Source organism: Bidens hawaiensis, unplaced genomic scaffold (genome assembly GCF_021521415.1).
Source record: "Bidens hawaiensis isolate Kalapana, Puna unplaced genomic scaffold, B.hawaiensis_p1.1 tig00041358_1, whole genome shotgun sequence".
NCBI classification, from domain to species: Eukaryota; Viridiplantae; Streptophyta; class Magnoliopsida; order Asterales; family Asteraceae; genus Bidens; species Bidens hawaiensis.
In genome coordinates this window covers 142,196-161,949 of record NW_027497328.1, presented here as the reverse complement: position 1 = coordinate 161,949, position 19,754 = coordinate 142,196, and the positions used below count along the sequence as shown (strand labels likewise).

Below are 19,754 nucleotides of genomic sequence, written 5' to 3'. Positions count from 1 at the left end.
GTTCGGAAGTGTATGAGTTGGTTGGATATTGGTCCGACGACAGGAGGCCGGTGATCACTAGAGATCAATTCTATGAAGTAAGGCACAAGCACCACGGCCAAAAGTACCAACACAAGGGAAGTAACAATTCCACTCAGCGCTAGCATTAAATATGGTGAAACACAATATCCGGTGAGAAGGAAGACGGTGGTAACAAAGAAGGGAGCCTTCATGGTGGTTATTTGTGAATGAGCAGCTTTTGGTTTTTCTTTATAATCATGGAGTATACGATATGATGATAATGCTGGAGATTAGACCTTTATGGTTAAGAATTGAGTATGCATGGGGTCACTTGTTTGTTCTTTTATTTTTGTTTGGTTTTGCATTAACAAAAGATCATGGATATTTTTTATTTGGAGATTAGACTTTTATTCGACCTGCAAGAATATCGTACCGCGTTTAACTAATATACCATGATTAACTCTCCCCTAACCGGCTAATGTAACTTATTAAAGATTTTATGGTTAATAATTTTTTTATAACTTTTGTTTCATCATATAAGTTATATTTTTATTATATATATTAACCATGCTAAACCTATCAAGTCTATTGGACTGGTTATGTGTAATCATGTTAAACCTATCACGTCTTATGTTTATTAATCAGCGTATTGGGCTCCAGATAATAATATAAATAAGGAGCATTGGATTGAAATGACCGTGGCAAACAACGGTGTGAGATTTAACATTGTGGGGATCCAAGAGGCGATCAGGCTGGGGCTTAGGATTAAAATGCATGAAGTGTATGCTGATGGTAAACAGGTTGCGAAAGAGACCACTGTGAGTATAAAAAGCTTCATAGGCTTGAAAATGGAGTGTGAGGATACGGGCTGCTAGTTCGTTAGGGGTAGGGGTTCCGTTAATATATTATGTACATCACCTTGATCCGTTTTGGAATCCAGTTGGAAATTAATAAAAACAAGTTACGATCAATTGCATTTTTGTTTACTAAATGTTGGATACAAATAAGAATTTCATGAATTGACTATCTCAGTTATGAACTTGATTAAACGTAGAGATACAATTTAACATATATAAACATTCATGTTTTTAAAAAGTATAAATACCCTTAATTAAAATGTATGAAATGGGTATAAATATTTATTCGAATTTTGGTAAGCCAGAAGAGATATGATCATACCTGACCCGTCAATTAGTGTCCTATTTAGCCCATGGAATCCTGATCCTTTGGGTTGGGTCTACCCACGCTATTTCGTCTATGTGGCAAGTTATGTGAAGTGCATTGTAAATTACTACGCATCACATCTTCAGCAGCTACTAACATGATGGTTATATACTTTTGAGGCCCACCCCTTTTGATGGTGAGAATGCAAGAATATCGGGCGATTGCTCACTTCATGTTATTATTATCTTAAACGTATTGAGAGCCATCTATCACGCTAGGTGATGGTCACAGCGGAAAAATCTCTCACTGTGGTTGCACTACGCGATTAGTTTTGCTATTAATTGATCGGTTTAAAGTACTTGATCAAGCCCCATTCCTTTGAAGTGAAATTTGCTTTTTCACCTAACATCATAAAGGGCTCAATAAAGCTAGGGAAAAACAAGTCCCCGTGTTATTAATCAAGAGACTAGGGAGCGTTATAAAATCAAGCTTGCTTTATTAATTACTTTCATTGTTTTGATTATACATATACAATTGGCATCATAGTTTAAAAGTGAGTGCTTGTGTATAACTATTGCCTTCTGTGACAAACGGAGTATCAATTTTAACAAAGAAATTATTTAGATTCAACCATATATATATAAAAGATGAAATCAGTAACCTTCATTGTCGCTTTTAGAAACGAGGGAAAAGCATACAAATGAAGTCCTTCATCCATATGAAGAGTGAACATGGTTCTATACCGAACTTGTTTACTTTCATCCACTAGTTTGAACTTGAAGAAGTAAACAAGAGATGCAGCTAGTATCTTCATTTGCCTGTAAGCAAACTCCTTCCCTAAGCATATCCTTGGCCCACCCTAAACATGTACATAAAAAAAGAAAAAAACATTGTCTCAATATTCCAATGTAAGCCACAACAATCCTCAAACTGGTCACTGATTACATACCTGAAAAGCAGTGAACTTGAAAGGACTTCGAGATTGAAAAACACCATTGTCGAGCCATCTTTCTGGTCTAAAAACCTCTGCATCTTGTCCCCAAATGTATGTCATCCGTCCCATTGGATACGCCATATAACCTACACCATCCCCTTTCTTGATCTTGAATCCATCAGGAAGAATATCATCTTTTTGTGCACTCTTGCCGTCTGATAGAACAGTTCATGTTTGATAAAAAAGAACATATATAAGTTTTTAATCATTAATGATCAAAACATACCAAAGGGACAGCAGGATAGAGCCTGAGAGTCTCGGACAGTGATGCATGAAGATAATGCATATTTTGAAGCGCGGATTCGGTCAACTTGAGTGCAAAGTCGTCGATAGATGTATCCTTATTAGCTTCAGTTACTGATATAACTTCTTGTGCAATCTTTTCTTGAATTAATGGATGCTTGCAAAGCATGTAAAAGAACCATGCGAGATGCTTGCAGATGTATCCTTTCCTGCGATCACAAAACTTAGTGATATATCTCTCAAATACTCATCGTTCATATTCTCTCGATCGTTTTCACTTTCCATTAAAAACCTCGACAAATTATCTTCTTTCTCTCTCTGTCACCATAATAATGAAAAAAAAAAGTCAAACCAACGTAACCAGTAAAAGCCCACTCATAGCATAAACATAGACATCTTGACCCACCTTTTTACAAAATATGGACATTAACTTTTAACCATTCGAAAAATAAGCATATCAATAGGCAACCAATATAGGATTGCCTCATAGGATAGGCCGAATAAGAAAGTTGCAATTTAGCCGGCAAAAAATTCTGAAAGTACGCGTTCACAAAATAAACCAATAGTATAAGCATGACATGCATAAAGAGTCGGCTGAATCTTAACCGGATTAGAAAAGTGCCAACTGAATATTATTTGACTTAGAAAAGCACCATCTTAATTAGTTGATTAAAAAAGCGTTGGCTGAATCTTAGCCTATGCTTTTCTGAGCGTGCTTAAATGCAACTGACACTTTACACATGTTATGCTATTATTGGTTTAATTTCCAGTCCTCGTGGAATTATTTAAATACTTTTTTGTGTACGACAAAATTTCTACCCCATTAGCCCATTGTGCTTATTTGACCTTGTTTGTTTGGTTAGTTTCGGGTTTTCTAGTAAGCCCATTTGAAAATTTTTAAAAGCCAGAGCTATACTTTTGCAAAATATAATGTCAAAATGCCTTTTTTGTTGGCCAAATCATCCAGAAAAAAGTCGAAAACCATTAAAATAATAAACTGATTTGAATGGGAAAAGGTACGCACATAAAGATTTTCGTTTTTCATCTGCTCCCTCTTATTGTTTATCAACTCATACACGAAATTGTCAATGACTTTGATGTTATCCTTAAGAGCAGCTTCAGAACCAATGTTTAGAAACCTCTTCACCTTCCACAAAAGATCACCAAATCGCCAATACACTAAACCGTTTGAATCATCAAACGCTTTCATAAACCGGTTGCTAACCTCATCTGACCCTGAAAGAGTATCAAGGTCAAACCCAAATCCCACCTTAAATATCGAGTCCATAGTCGATTTCATAAGCAAATCCTGCAAATTCATGGCTTTCTTTACGGCTGCAAGTGACTCAATCTTTTTCACTAGTTTAGCACTGTTTGACTTGAAGATAACAGTACTAAAATCTCGTAAAACTTTGGTAGAGAACTCAAAGCTTGCAAGCTTCCGTTGATGGCGCCATTTAGCTCCATCCACCGTAAAAATCCCGTTTCCCAAAAGATCTTTCATTATACCTATATTGTACTCACCCTGTCAACAAAAATCATCGAGTTAAATAGGCAACAAAAAAACCCAAGCCCAATGGGAATACCGAAAACGCAAAACCATATACCTAGCAGGATTACCCGACACTATATTCTTTTTACCCGAATCATATATCCAAAATTTTCCTTTTTTTTCTTTTATATTTCTTTAAGCGTTGTCTATTAATCCTTCATTCTATTCTAGACTTCTGGTTTTATAGTGTTGAAAATGAACATATATTTTGGAAAATGTATTTTGATAATATTGTTTGTATTTGCTTTATATATGTATGGTACAAAGTGACCGTAATTATCTTTTGAGATTTGTATCATCTTACAAATTATGCATTCTTGATATTTCAAACATTTTATGATAATAATGATATATGTTTAAATTTTCATATTTTAGTTTTGTAGTTATTAAAAACATAAAATTATGTTAAGGATTCAAGGAAAAGGAGAAGAATTTCCTCTATATGTTAAGGATTCATAAGGGTTTCATGTTTATAGGAATTGACAGATCCTGCTCTTGCTACGACATTTGCAAATGAAAGGTGAAATAAAAAGTATATATATACTTGAAAATCACAACAAGTGTTACTAACAAACTAATAGATAACCCAATACCTGTCGAGTAATTACCCAATAGATACGTGACAAGTATTGAACCGGGTATGGGACATAGTTTTATAATCGGGTACGATAGTGGGTTACCAATGTCTTGGTGTTAATATACCTTGGTGTAATTTGTGAAATTGGTTTTGAGGATGTACTCAACGTTCACAGGATCAGCAGTATAGACTTCACTATGTGTAGGTGTGACGAAACGAAAAGTGGGATACTTTCTAGCAAGCGACGTCATATGATCATAAAGCGTTCGGAAGTGTATGACTTGAGCGTGTATTGGCCCGACAACAGGTGGCCGGTGATCACTAAACATCAATTCAATGAAGTAAGGTACAAACACCAAGGCCAAGAGTACAAGCACGAGGGAAGTAAGAAGCCCACTCAGTGCAAGCATGAAAGATGGTGAAACACAACATCCAGTAATAAGGAAGATGGTGGTAACAAAGAAGGGAACCTTCATGGTGGTATTTGTGAATGAGCAGCTTTTGGTTTTTCATAATGATGGAGATTAGACCTTTATATAAGGTTAAGAATAGAGTATATGGTTACTTGTTTGGTCATTCATTTTTTGTTTGGTTTTGCATAAAAACAAAAGATCATAGATATTTTTTTATTTGAGGACAAGACTTTTGTTCAACCCGCGCCTAATCCAATCAATGCAAGAATAATATGTTTAACTAATCTTGTAGAGTTGTACAAATCATGTTAAATGGATAAACATGTTACATGTTGAATGTTTATAACCTAATTTTTATAAAAGAGGATAAGCATGCTAACAAACATGATTAAACTCCCTCCTCTAACCAACCGGCTAACGTAGCTCATTAATGACTAATTTATAGTTTATAACTTTTATTTCATCATATCGGTTATGTTTAATTATATATATATATATATATATATATAGGATTTTGTTCATTTCAGAAGTGTTTTTAGTGAGAGAAGTGCGAGAAGTCATCACAACCAATCATATCTTTTCTTTTTATTTTATTTTTAAATTACATATAAGGGTATAGTGGTAATCTATCATAATATTATATATGGTAACTTTTAATGGTAGGAGGTTTTAAATATTATTTATATCTTTTTTTAAAATTATTTGTTTATCACTTTATCCCAAGTTCCCAACACCAACCGTCCAAGAACATAAACATTCTTTTATAACACACTCATCCATATGCTCTTTTTAAACATTTATGCACCATAACTACACGTTTCTTTTTTGTTTTTTTTAACAAATTGTTTATGCCTCTTCTATGTATGTATATGCATGTAAGTGTGTAAGTACGTACATATTGTGTAAGTATGTATGTACGTGTGTAGGTACGTACGTCTATATGTATGTATGTGTATGTACGTATATCAGGATGTAAGTGTAGGTACATATGAATACGTATATCAATATGTTTGTGCCTCACATGTATGGATGTTGGTATGCATGTCAATACGTATATCAATATGTTTATGCCTCACATATATGTATGTTGGTACGTATGTACGTGTGTAGGTATGCATATCAATATGTTTCTATGTAGGTGCATATGTATCTATGTAGGCGCGTATGTACGTTTGTAAGTACGTATATCAATTGATACATTGTTCACATTTACATGAAATCAACACCCTTAATGTATTCTACTTATACATCACACTTATATTCAGACTTCAAAGAAATAAATAAAACCAAACTATGAGATCGCGGTTCACTTCAACACTACAAATGCGACATATATTTACACATAGTTATTGACCTTTATCTACCAATCCATCCAAACAATATGCCCTCACCATAGTGTAAACCCCCTGCAATTTGATAAAACATATATCAAGACAGGTTTATTAGAAAACAAACATATTATACAAATTTCATATGCAACCTAATTACTGTAACACCCCGACCAAAGGCGGATTATACATCGGGGCGCCACATATTGCTTCATTACTCGCGACACTATTGGTGTCAATATTTATTAATACACATTTTATCGCGCACGCGCAGCGGGGAAAATAAAGAACATAAATCAAACATAAATCAATATATTATAAATTATAACATTCAAACAACATTAACTTGTCTTGATACATTTTAATTCTAGGTCCAAAAGTGAAAACGTCCTACGTGTCCACAAGCTCCAAAACAGCTACTGCAAACCTGAACATGTGTTAAAATAAACGTCAAACACTTGCGTGTTGGTGAGAAATCAAGTTTAATACAATACATAGATAACAATAAATCTGCGCGCAACATGTGTATGTCTGGGTTTCAACAAGGGTGTAATCAGATCGGGACCAACTCTAAGAGACAAGACTGCCAGTGCTCACAATTGAGCTCACAAACAAGACTAACTGTGCAAGTGTAACAAAAGAGAAAATCATAAACGATAGTTCTCCCGTGTTCATCTAATGGTACCATGAAAACTGCGGAATAGACCGACAAGACGGTTAATGATCCACACATACAAATAAACAGCCAAGTCTACGTCCTCAACACATGGGATACTGCGCGACTAAAGTTCATAAACAGTTTAAGACTCAAGTTTTGTATGAACACATGAACATCCCAAAGCATTTAAAATAAAAAGGGATTAGATACGAGATAACTCACTTGATAAACGATGCGGTGTAAGATAAAGCAAGAACCAACTTTAAACAAGCACAAGTTAACCTATAAATAAGATTATTGTTTTAACGATTGGTTTTAAGTCTTGATTACAAGTTAGCATAATTAATAAGTTATTATATATATTACCGGAAATCAGGGCAGAGGAGAGGAGAAAACGGAGGCAGAGAGGGAGGCGGCAGAGAGAGCAAGGAGGAGGTCAGGAGAGAGTAAGTGTTTTGTGTGTGTAGTGTTAGGAAAAATAATACTATTATTTATAGAGAAACCCTAGGAGACATAAATCCAGAAAAAAAGGGAAAAGATTCCAAGACAAACAGAACAAGACAAAACAAAAGATAACAAAAGATATCAAAAGATATGGCAGCTGCAGGGGGCAAGATAAAGCTGTCAGGGAACAGTAAAAAAAGGCATGGGCGGTTCAGATAAAGGTACTGGTCAAGCATGGCAAAAGCAGATCTCAAAAGATAATGTCAGTCACTTTTTCTACCAACCAATGGGGTTGGTACGCATGCTGCGCCGAAAGTAACTATTCAGACATTAGATAGGTTAGGTCAACAGCTCAGAAGAAAAGACATTACAAAAGCAAACGGCTAGAATAAAACAGGACTAGACTAAAGGGTCAAGCGCGAGAAGGCTGAGTGCGCGAGCGCGAAGGCTGGCACAACAATCCTTAGCGCACTGCGGGAAGAATCACATCCTTAGCGTGCTGCGTGAAGAACTAGAATTCTAAGCGCATCGCGGGAAGAACATACATTCTTAGCGCATTGCGGGAAGAACATGCATTCTTAGCGCGCTGCGAGAAGAGTTCTCTTCACGCATCGCAGGAACAAGATGTCTTCACGCAGGCTTCCATGTAAGGAGTCTGGCGCGTGGAGCTGCGCAGACAACCTTAGGCGGGAAGGAACAAAGGACAAGCAAAGAAGAAAAAGAGGGAAACAAGGCGTAAGGGCGGGACGGCGACAAGAGGGAAAAGAAGGCGGAAAGAGAGGAGAGGGACGGGACGGCGGAAAGAAAGAGAGAGAGGCGGGATGGTAAATATATATTATTATTAAAAGTAAAATATAAGTATAAATAAATATTAAATCATAAAAGAAAGAGATCGGATAAGGGAAACGGGTACCTGGGTCGGGTCGGATTGGGCAGATGTCACAGTCTCCCCTACTTTAAGAAATTTCGTCCCGAAATTTATCTCGAAGTAGGTTGCGCAGAGAACAGGTGCGGGTACTTGATCTTCATTTGATCTTCCCTTTCCCATGTAAACTCGGCTCCGCGCTTGGACTCCCAGCGAACTTTCACGATAGGGATACGACTGCGCTTGGTTTGCTTTACCTCGCGATCCATAATCTCAACAGGCTTCTCAACGAAATGCATAGATTCATCAACTTGAACTTGGATGCACATTACTGAGCGCGGGCGGCAGGTCAAGTCTGTAGGCAACTTTTCCCACACGCGCGAGAATCTTGAATGGACCAACATAACGAGGAGCAAGCTTACCTTTCTTCCCAAAGCGGACAACACCCTTCCAGGGCGACACTTTGAGGAGAACAAGATCACCAACTTGAAATTCGAGAGGCTTCCGTCTACGATCTGCGTAACTCTTTTGTCGGCTTCTGGCAGTCAGCAGATGATCACGGATCTTGGCGATTTTATCGGTTGTCTCTTGAACAAGTTCGGGTCCTGTGATTTGAGTTTCACCCACTTCGCTCCAACAAATCGGGGAGCGGCACTTACGACCGTAAAGTGCTTCAAATGGGGCCATACCGATACTGGAATGATAGCTGTTATTATAAGAGAACTCGATCAAAGGCAGGTGCGAATCCCAATTACCTCCAAAATCAAGAACACAAGATCGGAGCATATCCTCAAGAGTTTGAATAGTTCGCTCAGACTGACCGTCAGTCTGAGGATGATATGCCGTACTCATGTCCAAGCGAGTTCCTAGTGCAGATTGGAGAGATTTCCAAAAGCGAGATATAAAACGGCCATCGCGATCGGATATGATGCTCAAAGGAGTACCATGGCGGCAGACAATTTCCTTGACATACAGCTGCGCGAGTTGCTCAACACGGTAGTTTTCACGAATGGGCAGGAAGTGAGCAGACTTAGTCAATCGATCCACTATTACCCAAATGCTATCATGTTTGCTTGCTGTCAAAGGTAACTTGGTAATAAAGTCCATTGCTACACATTCCCATTTCCACGTAGGAATTTCTGGTTGTTCGAGCAAACCAGATGGGCGTTGGTGTTCAGCTTTCACTTTAGAACAAGTCAGACATTTAGCTACGAACACAGCAATATCCTTTTTCATACCGGGCCACCAATAAGTAATGCGCAAATCCTTGTACATCTTATCAGCGCCAGGATGAATAGAATACCGAGATTTGTGTGCTTCACTCAGGATATCAGCGCGAAGATTCTCATCAAAGGGAATCCAGATGCGATTGAGATAGCAGAGAATTCCACTCAGATTAGGGACAAAGTGCGCTTCCGCGCCACACGCTAACTCGGCGCGAAGGTTACCATTACTGATGGATGCGCGCTGCGCGTCACGAATACGCGATTCAAGGTTGCTTTGGATCGGCGCAAAGTGAAGCTGCGTGCGCGGCAAAATACAGTTAAGCTGGCAGGGTTTTCGGCTGAGCGCATCGGCTACCACATTAGCCTTACCAGGATGATACCGGATCTCACAATCGTAATCGCTGATGAGTTCGTTCCATCGGCGTTGCCTCATGTTAAGTTCCTTTTGATCAAAGATATGCTGAAGGCTTTTATGGTCAGTGTAAAGGATACACTTAGTACCATAAAGGTAGTGTCTCCAGATCTTCAAGGCAAAAACAACTGCACCAAGTTCGAGGTCGTGAGTTGTATAATTCCTTTCATGAACCTTAAGTTGCCTCGATGCGTAAGCGATAACCTTGCCTCGTTGCATAAGAACACAACCAAGACCTTGGTTGGATGCATCGCAATACACGACAAAATCATCATTACCCTCAGGTAGCGCAAGAACAGGAGCTTCACACAACAAACGCTTGAGCGTTAGAAAGGCTTCTTCTTGCTTCGAGCCCCAAATATACGGTTTACCTTTGTGCGTCAGAGCTGTTAAAGGCAAAGCGATCTTTGAGAAGTTCGAAATGAATCGCCGGTAGTAACCAGCTAAGCCCAGAAAGGAACGGATCTCAGAAGGAGAGGATGGCGTAATCCAGTTCTTGATTGCTTCAATTTTGGATGGGTCGACATGAATACCCATCTTGTTTACAACGTGACCAAGAAACTGTACTTCATCAGACCAGAATTCACACTTGGAGAGCTTGGCAAAGAGCTGCTCGGCTCTAAGCTTTTGCAACACCAACCGAAGATGTTGCTCGTGCTCGGCCTTGGTCTTAGAATACACCAGAACATCATCGATAAACACAATCACGAATTTATCCAAGAAAGGCCTACACACCCGATTCATTAGATCCATGAAAACGGCGGGTGCGTTGGTTAAACCGAAGGACATGACCAAGAATTCAAAATGGCCATAACGAGTTCGAAAAGCAGTCTTCGGAACATCTTCATCGCGGATGCGCAACTGGTGATAGCCAGAGCGGAGATCAATCTTCGAGAAACAAGAGGCACCTTGGAGTTGATCAAAGAGGTCGTCAATACGCGGTAAGGGATACCGGTTTTTAATGGTGAGTTTGTTCAACTCGCGGTAATCAATACACATGCGAAACGATCCATCTTTCTTTTTAACGAACAACACCGGAGCACCCCAGGGCGAAGAGCTAGGGCGAATGAATCCTTTAGCAGTCAACTCTTGAAGTTGGCTGGCCAATTCTTGCATCTCAGCGGGTGCAAGACGATAAGGAGATTTAGCTACGGGGGAAGCACCAGGGACAAGATCAATACGGAACTCGACTTCACGAGCGGGAGGGATACCAGGAAGATCATCAGGAAAAACTTCAGGGAAATCACGCACAACAGGGATATCACGAAGCTTCTTTTCTTCAGCAGGTTTAACCACATGGGCTAAGAATGCAACACACTTCTTCCGCATGAGTCTTTGGGCTTCGGCGCAAGACATAAGTTTAAGACCGCTGGAGGGTTTTTCGCCGTAAATATGAAGATCACCATTTTCTCGAGGTATGCGAATCAATTTCTTGGCGCAAATAACTTCGGCGCGATTCTTCGAGAGCCAGTCCATACCAATGATAACATCAAAGCTTCCAAGAGGCATGGGGATGAGGTCGATTAGAAAATCGTTTTCGTTAAGGTTAAGCGTACAATCTTTAATCACTGAGTTAATTAAAACAGTTTCACCATTAGCCAATTCAACTGAAAAATCTTCTTTTAAGTTATCGCGCGGTCGCGCAAGCTTCTGCTCAAACGCGCGAGAGATAAAACTTCGATCGGCGCCAGTATCAAAAAGTACAGAAGCATAAAACCCGTTAAGCAAAAATGTACCATTAACTACGTCATTATTCGCTTGCGCTTGGTGCGCGGTTATGTTAAAAGCTCGTCCACGCGTTACTTGGTTTGAAATCTGGTTCACCGGATTCGCTTGCGTAATCTGAACTTGTAGTCTCGGGCACGCGTTCCGGAAATGACTGGGATCACCGCAGTTATAGCACGACCTGGGTCGTGGGTTTTGGTAGATTGATTGTGGGTTCTGCGGGTAGACTGGTGGTGTTGGCGCAATTGGATTGGCGGGAAGGACTCTACAGTTCTCAGCAGTGTGACCAGTACGGCCACATCGGGTACAAAGTCGACACGGGGTTTGGGTTGGGTGGTGAAATCTACAGGTTGGGCAAAAGGGATGGTTTCCTGTGTAAGGTTTCTTAGTTGGCGGGGCAGGGAGTGCTGGATTGGTTAGGGCATAGTTGTGTACTACAGGGGGAGTTGGGTAAGCTGACAGAGGGTTAGGCGCGTAAACTGGGGGTTGGTAAATGGGTTGCTGGACAATGGGCGGGTTGGTAAGCGCATAGGCCTTGCGCCTGCGCTTGAGGTTGTTACGGTTTGAGGGTTCAGGTTTGGTTTCTGTTGGTTCAGGGACAGTCTTGGTGAGTTTGGTCTTTTCTGTTCCCCGCAGGAACAAGGTTCCTGCTCTGACATGGTTGTCGCTGAGCACAGCGGCCAACTCAATAGCGTCAGGGAGGGTTACTGGGTTTCTGGCCCATACAGAATCTTGAATTTCCATGGGGAGACCCCCAAGGAATTTCTCGATTGCTCGGCGTGAAGGGGTAACAAGGTGAGGGACCAGTAAGCTTAGCTCGTGGAAGCGCGTCGCGTACTCGCGCGCTTCGCCACTGTATTGCTTCAAGTTCCAGAATTCTTCCTCCAGGCGCTTAACTTCGTTGGGAGGGCAGAATTCTCGCGTAAGAATTTCCTTGAATTCCTCCCATGTCATGCTAGAAGCAGCCTCTGCGCCACGCGCATGAGCTACTCCATTCCACCATGTAAGCGCTCTGGATTCCAGGACGCTGGAAGCATATAGGGTTCGTCTGTCTGAGGGGCATTGGGTATGGAGGAAAATGTTTTCAATCTTTTCGAGCCATTGGAGCATCACGGTGGCTCCTTCAAGACCTGTGAACTTTGGAGGGTTACCCGCGTTAAAGGACTTAATGTTATAACTCGAGGTGTTGGTATTGTTTTGGCTCAAAGCTTGGGCTATTGCGGCGGCCATTTCCTGGGAACGTTGCTGTCTACGCATGCGCGAGGCTTCTCTTCTCTGAAATCGGCGAGATAGCGGAGGCATTCTATAAAAATTTTAATTTTAGTTAATATCTTGGTTTTAGCGCAAAGTTTTAATCTTATAAAGCTTGGTTTCACGGAGTTAGATGCTATCAAAAGTTAAAGTAAAATAAATGATCCTAAATGCAGACTTAATAAAGGTAACAAATTCGAATCAAGAATCGACAATTCATGTATCACCATGACTTTCCGAATTCCCAATTTAAAATATACGAGTAAACGAGTATTGGAGGTTGACGATTCACGTATCACCATGACTTTTCAATCCTCAATATAAAATATACAAGAAAATGAGTATTGGAGGTTGACAATTCATGTATCACCATGACTTTTCAAGTCTCCAACCTCAGAACATAATCGTAAATGGAAATTGAAAATCAACTATTCATGTATCACCATGACTTTTCGGATTTTCAATCCCAACAAACGAATATGTAAGTAAAATTAATAAAAATCGAAATTCACAAAAATCGAAATATCGCGGAATAAAACATAAAATCATATACTGCGCAAGCGCGAGCATATTCATAAATAACGAGTAATTAACAATAAGCGCGCAAACATGAGATTTCTCTCATGCGCGAGAAGGGACTCTTAGGTATTCTAGGCCGTTACGTCTAACCACCTATCCTAAAGTCAACGAGCTCTGATACCAATCTGTAACACCCCGACCAAAGGCGGATTATACATCGGGGCGCCACATATTGCTTCATTACTCGCGACACTATTGGTGTCAATATTTATTAATACACATTTTATCGCGCACGCGCAGCGGGGAAAATAAAGAACATAAATCAAACATAAATCAATATATTATAAATTATAACATTCAAACAACATTAACTTGTCTTGATACATTTTAATTCTAGGTCCAAAAGTGAAAACGTCCTACGTGTCCACAAGCTCCAAAACAGCTACTGCAAACCTGAACATGTGTTAAAATAAACGTCAAACACTTGCGTGTTGGTGAGAAATCAAGTTTAATACAATACATAGATAACAATAAATCTGCGCGCAACATGTGTATGTCTGGGTTTCAACAAGGGTGTAATCAGATCGGGACCAACTCTAAGAGACAAGACTGCCAGTGCTCACAATTGAGCTCACAAACAAGACTAACTGTGCAAGTGTAACAAAAGAGAAAATCATAAACGATAGTTCTCCCGTGTTCATCTAATGGTACCATGAAAACTGCGGAATAGACCGACAAGACGGTTAATGATCCACACATACAAATAAACAGCCAAGTCTACGTCCTCAACACATGGGATACTGCGCGACTAAAGTTCATAAACAGTTTAAGACTCAAGTTTTGTATGAACACATGAACATCCCAAAGCATTTAAAATAAAAAGGGATTAGATACGAGATAACTCACTTGATAAACGATGCGGTGTAAGATAAAGCAAGAACCAACTTTAAACAAGCACAAGTTAACCTATAAATAAGATTATTGTTTTAACGATTGGTTTTAAGTCTTGATTACAAGTTAGCATAATTAATAAGTTATTATATATATTACCGGAAATCAGGGCAGAGGAGAGGAGAAAACGGAGGCAGAGAGGGAGGCGGCAGAGAGAGCAAGGAGGAGGTCAGGAGAGAGTAAGTGTTTTGTGTGTGTAGTGTTAGGAAAAATAATACTATTATTTATAGAGAAACCCTAGGAGACATAAATCCAGAAAAAAAGGGAAAAGATTCCAAGACAAACAGAACAAGACAAAACAAAAGATAACAAAAGATATCAAAAGATATGGCAGCTGCAGGGGGCAAGATAAAGCTGTCAGGGAACAGTAAAAAAAGGCATGGGCGGTTCAGATAAAGGTACTGGTCAAGCATGGCAAAAGCAGATCTCAAAAGATAATGTCAGTCACTTTTTCTACCAACCAATGGGGTTGGTACGCATGCTGCGCCGAAAGTAACTATTCAGACATTAGATAGGTTAGGTCAACAGCTCAGAAGAAAAGACATTACAAAAGCAAACGGCTAGAATAAAACAGGACTAGACTAAAGGGTCAAGCGCGAGAAGGCTGAGTGCGCGAGCGCGAAGGCTGGCACAACAATCCTTAGCCCACTGCGGGAAGAATCACATCCTTAGCGTGCTGCGTGAAGAACTAGAATTCTAAGCGCATCGCGGGAAGAACATACATTCTTAGCGCATTGCGGGAAGAACATGCATTCTTAGCGCGCTGCGAGAAGAGTTCTCTTCACGCATCGCAGGAACAAGATGTCTTCACGCAGGCTTCCATGTAAGGAGTCTGGCGCGTGGAGCTGCGCAGACAACCTTAGGCGGGAAGGAACAAAGGACAAGCAAAGAAGAAAAAGAGGGAAACAAGGCGTAAGGGCGGGACGGCGACAAGAGGGAAAAGAAGGCGGAAAGAGAGAAGGAGAGGGACGGGACGGCGGAAAGAAAGAGAGAGAGGCGGGATGGTAAATATATATTATTATTAAAAGTAAAATATAAGTATAAATAAATATTAAATCATAAAAGAAAGAGATCGGATAAGGGAAACGGGTACCTGGGTCGGGTCGGATTGGGCAGATGTCACAATTACCTCTAGGTTTCTTCTCTTAACTGTGAATGTTCTTCATTTTTCACAATCCTTTCCCTTCTGACTTCTTGTCTAAGACAAATAAAACAGAATATTATATATATGCCCAAAATTTGGTTATGTAAAATATGTTGTATTTAACAAACACAAAGAGTCAACATAATAATCAACTTACTACTGGATATTGTCAAAGAATGGATTTACGGGTCTGACCTGCAAATATAAATCATGGTTATTAATTAGATGCTTGGTGTAAGCATAAATAACTTATCAATGTAATCCCATTTATAAGAAATAAAAAATGACACCGTAAGGATAAAGTGGCATGTTTGTACTAATGATATTTTGTATAACTGTTCATAAAAAAATACACCATGCATAATACTCAATTATTAGTATCTACACGATCAAACAAGATTTATATATTTGATCTAACCATCTGTTAATACTGATTACACCATACAAGGAGATGTATAAATTATTATAACAAACATAGACTTGACCTCCCATGAATACTGATGGATAAAATACTAACTTTACACAACAAGCATGTTCTGCAAAATCAAATATAAAACATCCACAACATATATTACTTACTAACTACATAACACAATTACATGTATTCAATCTCTCTAAAAGAAACAGATTTACCTAATGTCAGGAATATTTTACACTTCATATTTTAACAAAATTAACTCTCCATTGAAAAAAAGCCAAAATAACAAAATAATTAGGTGTAGGGAATTCTAATGAAGTACGACTTAAAAAATTGGATTGCATGCATCCTTTAGTTTATATTTTACTTTGATTGAAATAAGCACCACAAATTAACCTACATACTTATAATTCTTGCATAGGGTTCTGCCACCGAAGGAGAAAAAAACCCAATTAGGCTTCAAAACACCCCGATTAACAGCAACGAGGGATGATTGCTTCTTATACACAAGCAAATAGAATAAGTCTAGTTATATTTGTCGATTTTGTTTATCAATTTCAGATGTAGGTTCGATTTCATGCTAGGAGTGATGAGCAACTTGGGAGTGAAACAGTGGATTCTATACGGTTACATATTGTTAGCCTAAATTGTAAAAGAAAGCATTTGCGACTTTGACCAGCAAATATAAATCACAATTAATTTTTAATAACACACAATCAAACATGATGTGTACCCTTTGTCTAACCATGACTTAACACTAATTACACTATACAACAATACGTACTTTTAAACATAAATAAAAATAAACATCACCTCCAAATAATACTGCAACCTCAACATGTTAATTTACACCACATTCATGTTCTTCAGTGATATAGAATCCACAACATGTAGTACTTACTACCCAACACAATAACACATATTCAACATTTGTAAAACAACACAATAACTAAGTTTCAAGAGTGCTTTCACTAAATATTTTATCAAAAGTTAACTATTGCTATGAAATACACAAAGTCAACAAATTATGTGGTGTAGGGCACTTTGCTGAACTACAGATTAATTACTTCTACCAGTATGCATTATTTACCTTATAAGATACTATGATTGAAAAATAACCACAATTTACCCAACATACCTTCAATTTCTTGTGTAGGATTTCGGTCACTGTAGCATATCAGGAACACAATTAAACTTTAAACCCTAGTTTGTACATATCAACAATGATCGATTACTTCTTATAATCACCCAAACGGAATCAATCATCTTTAACTACTCGATTTCGTGTATCAATTTCACGGGAAAAAAGATTTCGTGCGGCGATTATTGTGGAGCAGATTCAGAGTGAAAGAAGGATGTTGCAGACGTTACTTATTTTATGCTACACAAAATGGTCTTTTTTTACCCTTTTAGTCATAAATCTCCTGCATAAAAGTTCAACAAATTTACAAAAAAATGCCATCTTCTATTGTGAACCATTGATTTGTTTATAAAACGGTTGAGATTCACTTCTCGCACTTTTCTCTATAACATTACTTCTCGCATGAACCGTCCCCTATATATATATATATATATATATATATATATATATATATATTAACCATGTTAAACATATCATGTACATTGTCCACTGAATTGGTTATGTATAATCATGTTAAACAATGAACTGGTTATGTTTAATCATGCTAATTAACTTGTTATCAATTAATGACTTGTTATAATTGTTAATGAGCCATAAAACTCACAAATTATATATTGTGCTACTAGTAGCCCTTTATGTCAGTTTGTTCATCTTCACGGATCTGGCTCTCTCTTCTCGTCCTCAAACAATCCTTCACAAACAGGTTAAGGATTTCTCCTCCTCTCTCCTCATCATACATTTTCACAACAAACGTGTAAAAGAAGTTTTTTGGAGTAAAGTTTGTTGTCTTTCTTAAGTTGCAAGACTTTTTTATGGTTTCATTCACTTCGCATGTTTAGTAGGTTTAAGACTATTTATATTTGATTCAAACGTACAATGTATATTTTTATGTAAATGAATTTATATATTTAAATAATGGTAATTTTAAAAGTCTAGCAGCTCTATTAAATATAATTATGCTAAAGATTATCTATGAGATGATATCTTTTGGAAATAAGTATTGTGGTAATTTTTCAATGAGCCATTTATGGAATTTAGATGGACTTGAAACTAACAAATTCAGTAGGTTCTTTTGTAACAGGATAACTAAGTCCATGGTTGCTTAATTATGGGCCTAACGATCATGAGAAAGTTTACATGCACTTGGGACTTGGGACTGGACTGGGAGAAGAATTGATGGGCCACTCGATTTGATGAGTGAAACAAATATCAATATTTTATATAACATAAAAAAAAACAAAAAAAAAACAAGCTCAACTACACAAATAAAGGTAAATGGCTAATGAGACTATAAAAATTACATAAAACACAAATAAATAAATAAATAAAAATGGTTAAGAATGTCTATTGTTCATCACTGCATTGTTATGCAAAACCCAATCATGTGCATAGTTCATCATAAGATCATTAAATTTCCAAGAAAGATAAAAGAAGTTATACAACTCAAATTCCTTGTTTTTAGTAGGTCATTTTCAACCATTTTCTTGTTAAGCTGTATATTAAACTGTTCAGTATGGTTTAAAAATTGTGACGAAATAAATTCTAAAGCTTGGCATGAAATACGCACCCCAAACTAAATGTGTATGTCAATTTTTGTTCCAAAAAGGTGGAATGGTTTAATGCTTAGCCTAAAAGCAAATTCATAAATTGTAATCATGGTTATTTTGTTATATTCAAAACTAACATATACACTTACATAATAAATAATTGGGTAAATATATTTCTTATCTATAAATAATATAATAAAAATTGTTGAATTTTAGTGTAATTTTATTTTTATGTAATTTTGTTGGTTGGTTGGTGGCTCTCCCGGGGTTGTGGTCTTGTTAAGGGAGTTGGTTCGGTGTTTGGCGGTTATTTATAAAAGTATTTTGTTTAAAAAAAGGTATAATAATACATAGAGAGGGGACAAAACTAGGGTTGTTCACGAGTCGAGCCAGGTTGGTTTCGAGCTCGGGCTCGAAACTAAACGGGGCAACTCAACTAAGACTCTAGCTCGATTTTGAAGTTAAAAGAAATTAAGATCGAGCCAACGAGCCGAGCCATAATCGAGCCGAGCCTAGGTCGGTTTTGGCTCGGTTACAAAAATGTGCCAACTCAGCTCAGGATGTTTCAGATCAACTTCTTTAAGGTATTTTTATTCGAGCTTTTATTGAGTGAGCCACGAGCCCGAGCCTCGAACTTTTTGAACAGCCCTAGACAAAACAGACGCACGATTGCATGAAACAAAATCAATGCAAGACATTCAATTAAATTTTGTGTCAAATTAAGTATAAAATTTTAATCTTGTAAAACCCAAAGCTAATTTTCAAATGAACATGAATGTGTTTTTTTTTTCGAATTGCATTTTTTTAACACCACACCACACCACACCACAAGAGCTGCGACAATGAACATGCATACATGATTCATTTGATATATCTAATACAATAGGTAAGATACATAAAAAGTTGATAGATAAATAAATAATGCTTTTAAAAACACACGCATACACATACACATACACATACACATCATTAATATTTTCATAATCTTTTAATAGTTTTGGCCATGAAATAAGAGCATGTGTCCTTCACGTGTCACATAGACCGAGATTGGTGCAGAATATTACTTGGTTACCACTAATTCACAGCTTTCCAGTCTTTCTTCATATTTACGGTCAGGGCCTCGCCCTTCCATCGCCACGAATAACCAATAACACAACAACAACCAAATCCAAAAACAAAACA

At 38.1% G+C, this 19,754-nt stretch overlaps 1 pseudogene across 1 annotated transcript; it reads right to left on the bottom strand.

Moving 5' to 3' along the window:
- Positions 1 to 1,780: 1,780 nt before the first annotated feature.
- LOC143592897 (cytochrome P450 704C1-like) lies at positions 1,781 to 5,101 on the bottom strand (annotated as a pseudogene). The gene is made up of 5 exons (XR_013146007.1): positions 4,656 to 5,101; positions 3,426 to 3,926; positions 2,381 to 2,719; positions 2,114 to 2,313; positions 1,781 to 2,023 (listed from the first exon to the last, which is right to left on the bottom strand). The product of XR_013146007.1 is annotated as a cytochrome P450 704C1-like (transcript).
- Between the last annotated feature and the right edge of the window lie 14,653 nt (positions 5,102 to 19,754).